Raw genomic sequence first — 17,158 nt, 5'->3', positions numbered from 1 at the left:
TGTTGATTATTTGAATAGCTAAGAATTTCTTTTTTTCCAGCTCATTACTTTGATGTTTCAGGATTGGTAATTGCAATCTTATTGCACATATCTGCAGAAACATTGACTCTCCTGTTGTTAATATATCATCACATTCCATCTGTAATTTTTTTTAAGTATAAAGATTTCTTGATGTCGTAAGAGACTTTTTTGTTACACCATAAACTATCTGTATTTCACAGTGATTTATGATTCATCCTACAAGAGCAGATGAAGAAGTCTCTACTTCTTTTCTTTTTTTTCAAAATGAATGCAATCTTCAGGGGAAATAATTGTACAATAGCACATTTGCATATAAAATCCATTCAATTCCAGAATTATTCATGCTAACACATTTTCAGTTTAATAATAATATTTTGTAGCCAATTAATATGCCTCTATTCCTCTTTTCTTTGACACACTCAAAAACAACTGTGCTGAACAGACCTTTCTGAAGTAACTCTGATAAATCTAATGAGGGGCACACCGTGCAGTAGCACTGAGGTGAATCTATGACTGATAAATAAGATAACTCAGTAACTCTAGTGACTACAGCAGCAATGGGAAAACACTCATGAATAAAAAAAAGCTGAGAGACACTTTTATCTTTTTTATGTGGGACTTCATCTGGAAGGAAGCTTAAAAGGGATAAGGTGACACAGACTCATGACTCACGTCTCTATGTCACTTTATCGACTGACATGACTTTTTCAAACATACATCAAATGAAATGACAACAATCTACAAAACAATTTGCTCAAAGCGTTTTAAAATGATGACGCTTGTTTTCTCTGTATATGAGAATATGAGACAGCAATTAACTGAATCGTAATAATTTAGCTTTTTTTTTTTTTTTTTTTTTTTTTTTTAATCTAGACCGATACACCTGTAGTCTTGCTAAAAGCTCGGTAAGATGTTTCATGTTGCTTTGAAGTATATCAAAGTGTTCCAGGCCGGACCTCCTTAAAAGCCCACCTCTTAGCGTAATTTGACCTTTGAAGCTTTGATTTTAATTGTGATGAATTTACTTTATATTTATGTTACTTTCAGTTAAATTGTATTAATGTATACATGCCACACATAAGTCTGGTATATTTTTTGTTTTTAAAACGTCCAAAATGATATGAGATCTGAGATTATCAATTCCTCCTACGTCTGTCTCAAGCAAACACATACACACGCAGCTTCCAGAGAGCTGTTATGAATAAACATGGCCTGACATATTGTCATAGCTAAGACTCTTTCCACGGAATGATTTGAATCTCTCTTTGATTGATTTTGAATCATCAGTATCTCTTCTTTATGCATCAGCGCACCCACCCAGATAGAGGGATTGTAGTGAATATAACATCTCAATCAAACGTCCCCCATTTACGATGGGGGATTATCAAAGGATAAGACCTTTCATTTGGATCAAGGAAGAGTCAGTGATTTAGCTAATGTTCCTCAGAGCTTCCATTCCATTTCTCTGCCATTTGCGGAAGTCTCTGACATGACAGCTACATGCATTGATTTGTGCTGCCGCTGCAAACAGGTAATTTTGATTAGTTTATTTCTCTGTCTGACCTGAGGCATTCTTAGAAAGGCAGGCTTATGAGTTTAGGAAATAGGTCTGCCACACATTACGATCAATCTCTTGTCCCATTCTTAGCCCAGATCAATACAAACCTGTTTCAAATGTGGACATCTACCACAAACTGCCGCTCAGGAAAAACATACCTGACGCATGTTAAAGCAGGGATTCACAAGAGAAGAGAAGAGAAGGGAAGAAAAGAAATATTTCCTGAATCATTTCAGTTCAGAATAAATAACATCTAAATAAAATCATGCACAGAGGAACTAAATTCTGAATCCAGGGGTTATTGCCAACAATTGTCCCAAAGAGGTGATTTGCTCAGCACCTTTTCTTCTGATTGCCAATTGCAGTTGTTGTATGTGTATGTATGTGCAGGTCAAAATCCTGCAAATCACAGCAAGTTACTCCTGTCTGAAGTCAATCTTCCATCAGACAGCTGTAGCTTTAGGGTGTTACCATGGTGACAAGCAGGGATACCGTGACAGAAGAGATTGATGTGCATGCATGTTTGTGTGTGAGCTTAAAGGAGCAGCTGCCAAATGCAGGCTACAGCAGACGCATTTCTTTTTTTTTTTTTTTTTTCCATCCGGTGTCACACCCACACCTCTACCCTCCAGCAGCATAGCACCCTGCGTGGCTGAGAAATCAACAGCCTCAGGTTTGGTTAGGATCTGAGCATGACATTTTAGACTGGGGAAACATGATTCTCTCTCTTTTTTTTTTTTTTACATCCCAAAAACTCATGTCTGGCATGTCTGTGTGACGCAACAAATTGTGATCCTGTTTAACAAATGGAGTCTAACAGCTCTTAATCAGAACAACCCACAACTGCAGCGGATTTGATTTATTTTTCAAATTTGAAGCAATTATAAAAGGGAGGAGGAATTATAATCAGCAAAAGATCATTTCAATTGTGTGAGAGAGGTTCCTGGATAAACAAAACACTCCAGAGCACTTTACTGCGTATCTCTGTCTTGTCTGGCTCTGAAAAACTATATAAACTTAGATTGATCAGAATTGTTGTGAGAATGAAAAAAAAGATAGAGGTTGGAAGAACATTTGAAGAGCAACGGTCATACTGTCTTGAACACGGGAGGACTCAGTGTGAATGTGTTTGATGAAACAGCTACTTTCTTTCCATGGGGAAACTCTGGGCTTTGTCCCCATGAGAAAAGGTACAACGACAGACAGAAAACCTGAACTCTTATCCTCTGGAGTGATGGAAGACTCTGTGCTTTATGCATGCATGACGAGGGGCTAAGCACGACTGAGTGTGTGGGTGTCTGAGGCAACTGACTTAATCGGTAGTGTCTTAAAGGTGCTGGAATGATAGGGTTTGTCTGTACAGATTTTCTTCAAGAGTGTCAGTAAATGCCAGCTCACTGCTTGTTTGAACTAAATCAATCAATCAGTCGGCATGAATCAGTCACTGCTGTAGCCTGAGGACCAGCGGTGTCCTACTCACTTGATTAATATCCTATACATTTAAAACTGTATTTGTCACTCTAGTTTTGTGTCACCAACTGGACACGTCATGTGTATTTCTGCCATATTTCAAGGATAGAGTGAAAAAGAAAAGTGATTAATCAAGAAGAAAGTGCCACTTCAACAATATTCTCTCTCTTTCAGTGTTTATCCATCTCACTCGCTTGTTCTTCGGCTATGTGTGTCTGTTTTATATCTCTGACTCATATAATTGCACAAGCGAGTGTAATTCCACCCATTTTCTCTGTCACACATCCACACAAAGAAACCATTGATTTCATTTCTTGTATGTTCAACCCTCCAAACAGCTCAGCACTCCATTATATCACTTACTTGAGGGTTAATGCTCTTTTCTGTTAGAGGAAAAAAAAAAGACATTTGAGGAGGAATTGAAACCTGCATTTTTTTTTTAGAACAAGGAAAAAAGTTGCTAAATGGAAAAATAGTTAAATATGTTACTCTTCATAGTGAGTCCGTTTGTTTCACTCCACACTGACATTTTCAGTTAAAAGCACATACACTCATAAGTTCTTTATTAGGAACACCATACTAATGGGTAGAGCCTCCCTTTGCTCTTAAAACAGCCTCAGTCCTTTGTGGCACGGATTCCACAAGATGTTGAAAACATTCCTTTGAGATTCTGGTCCCTGTTGGCAACACTGCATCACTTCAGTTCTGTAGATTGGTCAGCTGCACATTTATGTCGCCAGTCTTCCCAAACATGAACTACTGGCTTCAGATCTGTCGAGTGAGGAGTTCATGAAACCAGTTTGAGATGACTTTTGTTTTGTGAGGTGGTGCATTATCATGCTGGAAGTAATTGTGGCCATAAAGGGATGTGCATTGTCAGCAACAATATTTTGTGGCATTTAAACCAGGATTGATGAGTATTAAGGGGCACAAAGTGTGCCAAGAAAATATTCCCTACAGAATTACACCACTACCACAGCCTTGACACAGGCAGGTTGAGTCTATTAACTTATGTTGTTGATACCAAATTCCTACCATCTGCGTGCCTCAGTGGAAATTCAGATTCATCAAACCAGGCTATGTTTTTCCAGTCTTTAACCAGTTTTGGTAAACCTGTGCCCACTGCAGCCTCAGATTTCCGTTCTTGGCTGACAGGAGGGGAACCCGACGTAGTCTTCTGCTGTTGTGGTCTCAAGACTCTGTTGTGTGTGAAAATCCCAGGAGATCAGCAGTTTTAGAAATATGCAAACCAGTCTGTCTGGCACCAACTCTCATGCCATGGCCAAAGTCCCTGAGATCACATTTCCTCCCCATTTGTTGATTTGAACAATAACTGAATCTGTATGATTTTATGCGCTGGACTGCTGCCACATAATTGACTGATTGGATAGTTGCATGAATAAGCAGGTTCACAGGTGTTCCTAATAAAGTGCTTGTGGGTGTATACTCCTCTGATGAGCAGTCTACCAATGTCTCCTGAAAAGTATGTATGCGTGTGTGTCTGTGTGTGTGTGTGTGTGTGTGTGTGTGTATGTGTGTGCAAAGAAAACTGTTTGAAAAAAATTAAAAACATCTTTCCTGGGTGGAAGTGAGTTGATGATTCTCATGTTGTTCCACTTCTGTCCCTTGTCTCAGCAGTCACCTACATTTCTGTCGCACCTGAATAAACGGCTTCTTGCAATTTCAACCCCGAACCAACTCCCCCCCCCCCCCCCCCCCCCCCCATCTGTTTTGCCCATCACCATGGTTACCAAAACGATTCAGGGAAAGGTAGCTGTGTGTGTGTGTGTGTGTGTGTGTGTGTTTGGGGGGTTAGCAGTGTGTAAGAAGACCTTCAACAATGGTTCAAGAGATGCTTTATCTCTATTTTGCTAATGATGTTCTTGCAAGTCAAAGGTCATAGAGCTGAAAGAAAAAGGTGGGAAATGAATGATACCATGAGGAAATTAGATGCGGCCATTAGCCTGTAATTTTTAACAAATGAAAATCTAGAGACCTCATTCTGAGACTAGTTTGATACATTAGTTATGTATCATGGATTAATACATAATTAGCGGTCCAAGAAGTGGTTAGCTTTAATAATAAAATGATGGTGTGTGTCAAGACTGGCTAGAAAAGAAATAATCCAGCCATCAGAGGATTAGGCTAAGGTTTGTCTTGTCAGAAATTCATTTGCTTGGCAGTGGAGTATACTGTAGAAAAACTAAAAGCTTTACTGTTTCAAGCAGACGTAAAAGTGTGAGGTTGTCAGGGCTTCTCTGCACATGCCTGAGTGAATTAGACCCACAGAAACAGTGGCCAGAAACATGACGCCGAATGAAATATAATGTGTTACGCATAATGTGTTTGTGGGGTGGGTGCTGGCTGGCTGAGGCCTTTCTGTATGGCACTTGCATGTCCTCCCAGTGCAGGCAAGAGTGTAAATGCAAGGTGTAAATGAATGTGAACGGTTGTATGTTTCTGTGCTTCAGCAGGGAATGTCAGGGGTCCCCCGGCAACCCTCCAGGGTAAGTATAGGTATACATAATTAATGGATAGACGAATGGATGTATGTCTGTTGAATGTATATTTAGACAACTGCTTGGTAACATGTTCACCACAATAATAGCCAACTACATACAGTATATTATCACTTTAAAATGATATGTCAGTGTTGTGTTTAAAGCTTGATCCGATTCTGATTTTAAACCTTTTAATCAAATAATGCACTTGGGGCAATTCTAACAGTTATCTGGATACCTATCCAGCGATCTGCCTGCTGGGGTTGGTATACAGTCTGAGTACTAAAAGCTGAAAAAAGATTTTTACATTTTTGCCTCAAAAAAAATCTTGATGTCATCAAGCAACTTCCAAATTTTCAGAAGACTGAACGACTGTAGATCACCCTCTCTTTAACCTTAAGCCAGTGGATATTTCCTGAAACAGAAAGCAAGGTATTATTCTGTCCATTGTAAAGATATCTCTTTGGATATAGACAGTATGAACATGCTATCCTACAAGCATGTCTGGGTCTCACAAAGCTTTGAAAAGTTCTATTATGAGCATATCTTCTAACCTTGTTGAACAAACTGAAAGCGACGAAGCCGTGGCTGATGGACGTCAACAAAAGACCTACTCTATTCATTCCTTCAGTTATATGATTGTGACTGAGAGGTCACAGATAGCTCATAGACTTCTCCATTAATTTCCTTGTAACATAAATAATTCATGTGTTTAGGTAACACATGGCTGGAGGTCTTGGAGAAAGCTGTCTACTGTGTTTGATGCTTACATGTCATGGCATCGTCTACACCTCGCAGAGAAAAACACTTGAAAAATCCCAGTAGTCACGATTTCCATTGTTTAGCATTATATCAGCGTGATACCAATGACACTAATGAAACACTAATGAAACAATGAGTGACACTGTATTTCTGCTCATTTTCTTTATTTTCTTTCTGCATATAAACACCAAAAAATCTACTTAGCTTCTCTCAGCAGAGACGGAATGATTTAGTTCCCTCTTAATACAAGAGTACTGTATACAAGTCAGGCTCTTTGTCACACTGGTTTCTCATATGTAACCAAAGGATGGGGTCCATTTTATCCTGAGGAGTCTCCCTACATCAGGCTGACAGGTTACTTGGGAAGAGGAGAAATAATAGGCTATCATTTTGTTTCATCATTCAGCTTTTGGAGGCGTGGAAAGCTTCCATCTGAAAATTTTTACGTCCTGTCTTCAAACGTTTTTGCAGAGGGGTTTTTGCACAAGCCTCTAAGCTATGAATAGACTGAGTGTTTGTCATGACAACCAATTACCCATTACAAAAGCAGTGAGGCTAAGTAAGGCAATTAAGTGGTGAAACAAAATTGTGTGTTGCAGGATTTCTCAGTGTGTTTCTGCTCACGTGTATGTGCGTGAACAGTTCTTGAGGGGAATTTTTTTATTAGAACATTTTCCGTGTTGTGCTTTACTTCTATGCTCTCCTGGTCTTTTAAAATCAAACTGTCTACTGCAGACATCATTTTTATAGTGGTAGTAATCATAAAGTGATGTTGTTTAATTAAATTATAAACAATATATTTACAGTGAATAGACATTGTCATGCATAACAAGCAGGAAGAATGGTCCTAACTGACTCATTAGATTACAACACACCACTGAAACAGAATAATTTAAAGTTCAGTAGTGATTGAATAACAATTAAGTGCACATTTATTTTTCCAAGCTGTGCGGTGCTGCTGCCACTAACAGAAGTAGCTTTTGATCATTGAATTATTATTTACAGTAGGGCTTTATCAACATAGCAGCTCTTATTTTTTGAATGTCAAATCTTGATGTACTGTGTCAGCACGCTGCATGAGGCTGTGGTTCGTCTATAAGGTTTTGTCCTGTTTCTTTCAAGTTTCATATCTCAGTCTTGCAGCCACCAGAAGCTCGTTGCCAGAAAGTGACATGACAGACAGTGTTTTTTTTTAAAAAAAAACTGCTTTAATAGAACGTTTTATTATGGGGAAAAAAAATGGTCATGTGTTGCTCAATTTGCTAAATGTCAAATCATAGCAAACAGTGTGGTATAAACAGAGCGCATGCACACACATACAGTAGAGGTATTACTGCATGTAGCTGAATCACCTGAATGTGAGATGAGAAATGTTCTTGGTGTTAAGTGGCAAATGAGTGTCAGAATACAGTATGTAAGAATAAAATGACATCCTGCTTTGTACAAACCACGTGCCTCTGAGCCATTACAGGTAGGCAGGCTGTCCTAGAGTACACGTTGTTGCTTTGCAGAGCTTGTGGGCAGTTTATAGATGAACCAGGTTTGTTAAGCCTAATGGTCCTTGTATTGATTGGCCGGGGTATCCTTGCAAATTCGCAGGGGCAGAATGAACAATGAGGATCTCTAAACGCATTTCAGCTTGCAGTTTTATTGACCCTCTTGGAGCGGGCAGTGCGGAGTTTATTTACACACTCTGCTCGCAGCCTGTTTTTACAATGGCAGTATGGATCTGAGAAGGTGTTGGGGGGAGTATTGCCCATCATCCAGTGCACAGTTGACTGGTTATAATGAAGTGAACAGATTTTAATAATGTCTGATATAAAGTGGCTCTGGTTAGTAAACTTGTGAGTGAAAACAATTAAACTCTTTGCAAATGAGTTACTTTTACTCGATTAAATAAATGAGGCTACACTAAATAAATTAATCAGCACAGTACAGAACTGCTAATTAGCGGTGCTGACTTCACAGTCACTAGGCAGAATGGCAGGCTTATCTCTTAGCTCCTGTCAACTCGGTGCAGTTGCTGAGCCACAAAGAGACTGTGGCAGCCTCTAATCCCACGCTGGATCAAATGGTGCAGGTTCTCACATCGGTGTTAAGAATCTAATGAAAGGTGTTAAACACCATCTTTCCGTGAGAGTCACTCAGCCTCAGTCTCAGTCAGCTGAGTGACGTATGGAAAAACATGCTCATCCATGCGCATAATGCATATTCACACATACAAAAGACTGCTTTTGTTTTGTTTATACAGCATTTCTCTGCATCCATTGTAACCTTTGTTCCTAGCAACTAGTGCTTAAATGTCAAGTGGTCATGTTAATGACTTGTGTCTAGATTCCTGGAAATATTTACTCCTATCACCGTTTCCCTCCAAAAATATCTTCCTTCATTCATTAGTTGGCTTTTTGTGTTATTTAACAACAATGTCAGTACTTTATTTCGCATTTAGCATTTCTTTTTAGCATTGCTAAACAGCTAAATCACATGACATGTTGCTAATTGCTTGTGGCATAGTCATGTTTACCCAGTGCCCTGTGTGGCCTATGAAAACTATCCATTGTTTGCTTTCTTAATGGACTGTGCTCTTTGGCTGCTAGTGTATAGGGCAGTACTGGAAAGAGGCTTTGAAACCTCTAAGATAACATTACCATTAGCCCTAATGTCCTTTTAAAATGGAAAGAGCATCAGAGCCCACACAGAGAGACTGCTGTGTATGCTGTTTATGCCGTTTGCGTGATACAGTCCCATTGTCATCATCTCCTGCCAAGGTCACTTGGCCTGTGCCTTTCCTTTAGTCACAGTCCCATCAGATATTAGCCTCTTAGCAAAACAGGGACATTTCTCAAACTGATGTGCTGACATTTAACATTTTACACTCCATTCCCAACATCCCCAGTGTTTAGCTAATTTTAGCTGTGCAGTCATGACACAATCTCCTAGGTTAAGAGGCTATTTCGATTTTTTGACAAAATAGGAATCAAGTGCTTGCTTTTGGAATGCACACACACACCCAACTCACTTTTTCTAATGACTGTAACCTAACAAAAACAGATGGAAAGGATGACCTCTTTCGCTCAGACATGGAGCTCAACACGGTTTGTGACAGTCACCTTGCTTACATGGTGATTATTTCCCGTTGTGCCTCAGAGGTCAGGCTGTCTCATCAGACTCTCTGAAAAGGCAGGCGATGTTGAATGCTGTGTCGTCAAACGTCACAGCCCAACCGAAGCTGATAATTGCTCAGACATCAGATTGGAGGTGGCTGACTTCACTGACGACTTAATGAGCATATAAAAGGAAATGGGAAAGTTGGCAGTGCCGTGAACAGCTGAGGACTAGGACCAGCTCAGGAGGCTTGATTAGAAAAATTAACTTTGAGGTAATGTTTTCCACAGTGTCCAATCCAAATCATCAGCAGCAAATGTGTTTGAGGTGTTTGATTGTGGCATGTTGGGGGCCACTCAGCATGATACACTTGTAATGGCAATTAAACCACTGCAGTCATGACATCAACATAATTTCTGGATACATGCTGGGCATGAATGCTTGGCTCAGAGACGAGCCATGCCCATCCACAAACTTACTGTAAACTCTAAAGCACCCGCTGATATCATTTAGCTGATTACTGTTGTGCTTCTGACAAATCATCCCATTGACACAGAGTTGTAGCTGCTGGCAGAGGAGCTCTGCTCAAAATACAGCACAAACAATGCTGTACCTCAGAGTCAAGGTCAAAACACATTTTCCGAACTGCCAATCTGACAGCGTGTGCGACAGTGACAATAATCAAATTATTGCAACTTGGTGCTAACACTGTGCGGACATGTTTCATTACCCACAGACCTCTTGAAAGAAGATAGTGTTGAGTAAACTCTCTAAAACAAACTCTTTATACACTTTGGATACAAATTGGTCAAGTGAGGTAAAAACCCTGCTATCTTGAAATGTCTCTGTAGATGTTATAACGCAGATATTTTATTTTCCAGCAGTGTGAAAGATGCCATTTCCTTCAAAGTCAGAGTGAGGTTGCTAATTAATCAAATCAGACTTGATGTTTTTTCATCCTCTCTCTGTCTCAATGAACATGATTCATCTCTGAAGTTAATTTGCATGTCCTTTTATTCCCCCCTATACGTGCATTCATTAGACAGCACAGCGTACTCACCTCCAAATAAGTAACACACAGGGGGAAATAATTATTGTGATTACGCATAATCTTTGCCCGCACAGTTGTTTTTCTTTTCCAATTAAAAGAAAATCTATATTCAGAATATGCTCTGTATAAAAAAGCAGGTGGTACCATTCTCTCGCTTGCTTGTGAGGAACGCTGTGTGAGAACTGCACTGCTACAGGCTGTGATGGCGGACTTTGTTTCCAGAGACTATTAATAATAAAGCACATTTTTTCCTCCATATTGTGGCCGAGCTTTGGCACGAACTCAGCGGGTTTACGTGTCATTTGTACAGGGATTTATAGAAGGAGCAGGCTAGAGAGAAGAAATGACTGTTTTTTTCATTTCTAGAAAGGAAAACAATCACATACTTCATCTTTCCAGTTGGTGAATAAAACATAATGCTGCTGGTGAAATAATACTACGATGGGATGTACATTTGTTTGCCGCTTTTCAAAATATAAAAGATGTAAATATAGTGATGCCCATGAATCATATTAAACACATTAGTATGATTCATGTGATTGAGATTGAAGGTGATTTAAATACTATTTAAATTTTACCCAAGTAAACCACTGATGCATTATTGTTGCCCTGTGCTGGTAGTCATATTTAATACTGATTAATATTATTAGGCTCGTGGTTTGTTTGGTAATAAACTGGTTAATATAATGCTCACTGATGACAGTTTTTGATCTCAAATATAGATTATTGTCACTAACTTTCTAATCTAATGTATGCTCTTAAAGTGGCTATGTTCAGTGTCATTCATATTTGCAGTGGATCACATGTGAATGTCACTCATTGTGACAAACCCACAGAGAGTTATCAACCAACCACAACAGAGCTTTTTAGCTCATCCTTTTGGTTTCTCTGCATACAACTTTAATGTTTTTGTTCACTCTAACTGTTCTAGCAGCAAACAAACACACCCCACTGTACACTGCCTGCCTGCTTGGCACCAAACAGCAGAACATTGGGACTAAGATGGTGAACATCATCCAAATATATTAAAATTTTGCTCAGTAAAGAGGCAGTTGTTTGCTAACAAGTTTACCTCATCAAGTTAGAAGGCGATAACGTGTCAGTGTTGTGTTTACAGCTTGTTTCTACTGTGCCCAAGTGGCCAAATATTAATGAATAAAAAATAATTAAAAATATGACATATGCAAGTATGTCAGCGCTGGAGAACAGTTTAACTGCACGATCAATTAAAAAAAAACTTTCACTACAACAAACTGCCATAACATATATTAGTGTTAGTGCTGAATCACAACTTACTTTCACATTTTTAGGTTTTTACCCTAATCACTTTAAATTGTTTATTTATTTATATTAGGTTGCATGTGCTGTTTCACTAAAACCCAGGCTACCTATTCAACTTATGAATAGGCTACATGATAGACTCTCTGAAGTATTGCAGTACTTAAGAGGTACTGTTAGGATCAAAGTTAGCACAGGGCTAAGCAGAAGCACAGGCAGGAATATCAATAGTGTCCATATTAGCGGGCACCCCACAGAGAGAGAAATCAAAACAACACAGCAGTGTAGTGCTGGACCTCACAAATACAAGCTGTGGGTTGTGGTAACATGAATTAAAATGTTTCCTAGTCTTTCCCGAGACGCCATCAGACCTGCAGGGAGAGCGTGTAAACAGCACTTACATGGCAACATGACAATTTCAGGAGATGGAGGGGAGAGGAAATGTTAAATGATATACTGATTTGCAGAAGAAAAGAGAGAGAGAGAGAGAGAGAGAGAGAGAGAGGACAGAGGAATATAAAATCTGTGGATGAGTGAGGTAGAAAATGAGTGATGGGTTCAATTTAATCTTCGTCTGTGCCGGGTTGTGTGGTCCATGATAAATCGAGCCGGTGTTTCCACCTGAGTTGGCCTTGCTGTCTGCCACACCTCACAGCACATCAAGCCCAGCATAACCTCATGGTGTCCCTCTGCTCCCTGCTATCGGCCTCTCCAGCTGGCCTGATGGAAGTAATAGATCTGTACAACACAGTGTTACAGCCCAATCTGCTTATAGAGTAGCTGCAATTAAATCCTCCTTCCACAGTGACTTTAGTCTGGCAGCTTTGGAGATAGATTAGTCTTTAATAGCAGAACTAGAAGACTGTGCAGCTCCTGTACACACAGACCAAAACTTACATTTGATATGTGCCAGTTCATGCACAGGCGTTTGTATTGACCTCCACATCAAGTGATTGAACCAAGACTCTTTATTTAACTGCCTGCTCTCATGGCCAGAAGACCACAGCTGAAGGAAAACCAAATGATCTAAAGCGAGTGACACTGGGGTAATGATATGTCATCACTCGTCAGCCTCTTTGACATTATGAGGACCAGTGTTGTGTGTGGGTTTTGATAAGCCATCTACCTGTGAAGGCCGACATCTTATCTCACAGAGCCAGAGACAGGCGGTAGCTTCCTATGATATAGAGAGAGTGGAGCGGAGCGAGACACAGAGAAAGAGATGGAGCGAGGGCGTGAATGAAACCATCAGAAGTGCAGCTCCTGACACTATCCGCACTGCAATCAATGCGCATATAGTACCCAAACCTCTCCACCCCCCCTCAACTCACTCTCACTCAGACATCCCGTCCCACAACATCAGCACTGGCACAATGGAGCAGCAGAGTATAGAACTGCCTCTGAAATGACAGCGTAACTACAGGGAGGGATGAGAAAGCACTTTTGCTTTTGTCTTTTTATATCTGTCTCTGTCTGTGCTCTTCACTTCTGTGACACTAATAGAGAAGGAAACTGTAATATGTTAACAGGCTTACGGTTCCATTTGCAGGTCTTTACTTTAGGTTTCCCAACTACCTTTGCACTCACTTGTTCTCTCATTGATTGTAGAAGCATCTGAACGTGTCAGCACCTAAATGAATGGGATCTCTAATTATAAACTATTCATCAACTCTGCATATAAAATGCATAAAAACTGTGCTCTGCTGCAGACGTACCCTGTGTTTCTGGATTGATTCGATTTTGCACTGAAAACACTACAAAGTGCAGGAGTGAAAGATCAATGCTCTCGTCTGTCTGAGCTAGTGAACAATTCCACTCTGGTTGGAAGGTTGGTGGCAGAGGTTGCAGGGGCTTTGTCATGGTTTTGTGATCTGTGTGTTTTGGTCTGTGTGTGTGCGTGTGCATGCTCGATTATCTGCTGAGTATCAGCTTGTAGCTGCCGGGCTAATCTCTCCTGCTGTTTCTGAAACTCATAGCAGAAACACTGACAGGCAGCCTGCATCCACTCCAGCCTCGGGCGGATATGAAAAATTAAAGATCCACATTTTTCAGCTCCTCTTCCAACACTGCTGCAGATACACATCCAGTTCCATTTATGTTATGTCATCTCTGTACAGCTGATCTACACGAGTTGCCTAAACATACATTATGAAATAACACTGTAGGATATTTCATGTCCAAAAGTTACCACAGTGTAGGAAAACTGAGTGGGACTGAGGTATTTACTTTGCAGTAAAAGTCGTTTACCAACACACAAGCATTGGGGCACCTACTGCCAGTGTGTGTGCGTGTGTGTGTATTTTTGCAAGGAGACATTTGAAAGAGCACAACATGTTACCTGAACCCGTATTATGAGCTAATCCTCTAAATATTTTATTAAAACTAATTCAACATGAAAATCCGAACTTCACAATCTGTGTTCTGCGTGAAGATGTGCTGTCTCAAATATCATTACAGACACTGTAGAAACTCATCATCCAGTTTAATAACATCAAGTGACATTTGATCATTAAATGAACATGATTGGAACAGCTTCTACCTCAGAAATGACTTATAATTATAAGTCAATGAAAAAAAATCAGTCATTGTTCACCCAAGCACTACAGAGGCAACACATAACTTAGAGCTTGTGTTGAAAATTATTATTTGAAGCTGCTGTGTCCAAGGGCAAGGCAACACAAACATGAATATTAGTTATAGCTCATGTCCAGTTCACTATATTACTGTATTACTCTCTATGCACATTAATGGCTATGAGTGCCTCTTGGGCAGAAGGACAAAGTGTAATAATGAGCGACACAGGAGACCTATAAGTTGAGTTTATTTGTTTAGATAGCATTACTTCTTTCAGTCTCTCACAGGAGATATTCAGTGTAAATATTTAATGATGTTTAAGAAACAATTAACAAATTAACCTCTGTGTTTTGGTGAGTTTACTTCCTCCTGGTGTCCCACACAACCTACCTCTGTATGCTTGAAAACAATCCACCACAGTTTTTCCTCAAATATTTTTCTTTTCCTCTGACAAGAGCAGAGTGATATGTAGAAAAGTGAAATATGTAGATCAGTAGTAAAGTGTTAACCCTTTAAAATAAAGAATTGCTATTAGATATTTGTTTTATGTGTTGAATGGGCGATACTTAAACAAACGTATTTGTCTTGTTAGTCAAAAAGTCAAAGAAACGTGTATGTTTGAAGTCAGTAGACTTTTTGGGATTTGGGAGGTACAGTGCTGAATAAACACACCTCAGATAAACAACATAGTGAAGCTGTGGTCTCTGCAACCCCAAACAGAAATGATGTCATTATAGCAGACATATGAAACATGTAATCAGTTCAATATCAAGTTTACAAGCAATTCTTGCAAACTTATGAAATGTTATGAACTATAGAAAATGGGGTTTTTTTTCCAGCTATGAAACTCCTGTATCACCATATTTTCGTCATAAGGGTGAAGTAATATAATAACCATATATTATAAACAACTACATCATGTATTGCACAAATGAATGACATAATTTCCACCATGTCAAACTAAGTCAATTTCCTTCTGTAAAAATGACAGACATCCCCGCTCAAAGCAGAGGTGTCATAGTCTCCTAGTATTACTTCTCACAGCGGGAGATGGAGCAGCTTTTAAAGGCATGCATAACACCAACTCCTCTCACAACATACAATAAACTGTTATTGATTTGTCAGAAAACCCCCGCACCGTCTAAAAGCAGTATATGCTGTAGTCTTTCTTTGCAGGTTTTTCTCAGACATACAGATGACGAAGAGGTTACAGTGCATGTGTGAATCAACCCTCTAAACAACAGTGTGGAACGGTCACGAGGGCCCAGAGCTGAAGGATGGTGTACTGATGGAGAAGGGAAGGATGCTGGCTTGCCCAAGCTAAATAAATAATCTCTGGGCTGCAAGATGGCAGGAGTGTGGGAGGAGGTCTGCAGGGAGCACGGAAACAGTGATTAGTAAAGTGGATCCACTTAAAGAAAATCCACCCTCATTATTTTTCCAGTCTTCTGTGATAACTGATTCACGTGCAATTGCACTCCCTTGTTACCACAACTTTTATGTAACGTTATAAAAGAGCGAACATTGCATGTGACAGTACGCCATTATGGTGATAGATTAGCATCTTTAAGAAAAAGTGCATAACGACTTAACAGAGATGAACACTTTAAACACCAAACATGGCATATGCATATTTTGCAGGGCTGTTCTCATTCTCTCCGTGTACTTTTTACTTCAATTTTTACTGAACAAGTGAAACGATTTACCAGTAACACCGCAGAGCGTGAAAACTAATCATTTCTCATCACTGAATTCGCCATTTAAACCGGTTTTATTAAGCTGTCTCAACGCTGAATACTTGAAATATGAAGGCTAGTGAGATGAGCGGGATGATTTTTGTAAATCTCATTTGAGCTCTTTAGACCATTTTGTTGCGACAACTGGATGCTTAAAGCATGCAACCATGAAACTACTTTATGGACAACGTGGGTTCTCGGGGCAGAAAGAATTACAACAGATAATAACACATCTTACAGTGGCGTTAGCCAAAATCAGGAAAACGCTAAGCTCCTATTGCACTTGTCCACATGCTCATGTGCAAAAAACGCAGATAGAGTTCTGTTAAATAACCTATTTATATATGCCAGGGCAATGACCTGTTCTATTAGGTGCCTACTTTGAAGTCCTTGAACTGAAAAGTAGTAGTAGCAACTGTCAGCTGTGCAGCAGTAAGCACACGTGATCCTTTTCACTGAACCTTGCCTGTATAAAGGAAATTAGTAGTGTCACACTGCGCAGGAGCTCATTTCTCCCTCTTGCTCTCTACTTTCTCACATATACGCATCATTGTTAAATGTGTCCGCAGCAGCTCTGGATCTCATTCATGTACCATATAGCAGCAGGGAAGCAGGAGGGAGGCAGGGGGAGCAGGGCTGCTTTAATGAGCAGCCTTTATAGGTGCAGTCCTTGCAGGCTTCTGTCTGACTACTGTTCACATCCAAATGAGCAATTATAGTCGAGCAGGACTGGTCTCACATTCCACTACACAAAGGGGGTCAGGCTGGTCATAACAGAGGTTGACGGCATGTCAAATCCAGAGACCTATTGTAGGAATGTGCTATATATTTAATGCATATGAAAGAGGCATTCCTTTAAAACTGGTCACCGTAGCTAGTCTATATATGGCACACTAGTCCTTTTTGTTCGGGGTTGAGGCAAGCAGCTGATGCTAATCAATAAAAATCCTATCAACTCTGAGGATGATGGGAGGAATTCTCCAAGGTGCTGAAAAGTCTCTCCGAGCTCATCCGGGGGAGGAAGCGACGGGACACACCCGCCGGAGCCCATTGGTACGACGTCACGGGCAGAAACTACCCGAGCGAGGAAGGTAAATGAATT

This window comes from Trachinotus anak, unplaced genomic scaffold (assembly GCF_046630095.1).
Source record: "Trachinotus anak isolate AG129_WGS33_773 ecotype Australia unplaced genomic scaffold, CSIRO_AGI_Tana_v1 ptg000007l, whole genome shotgun sequence".
Lineage (NCBI taxonomy): Eukaryota > Metazoa > Chordata > Actinopteri > Carangiformes > Carangidae > Trachinotus > Trachinotus anak.
Note: the sequence above shows the minus strand (reverse complement) of the source record.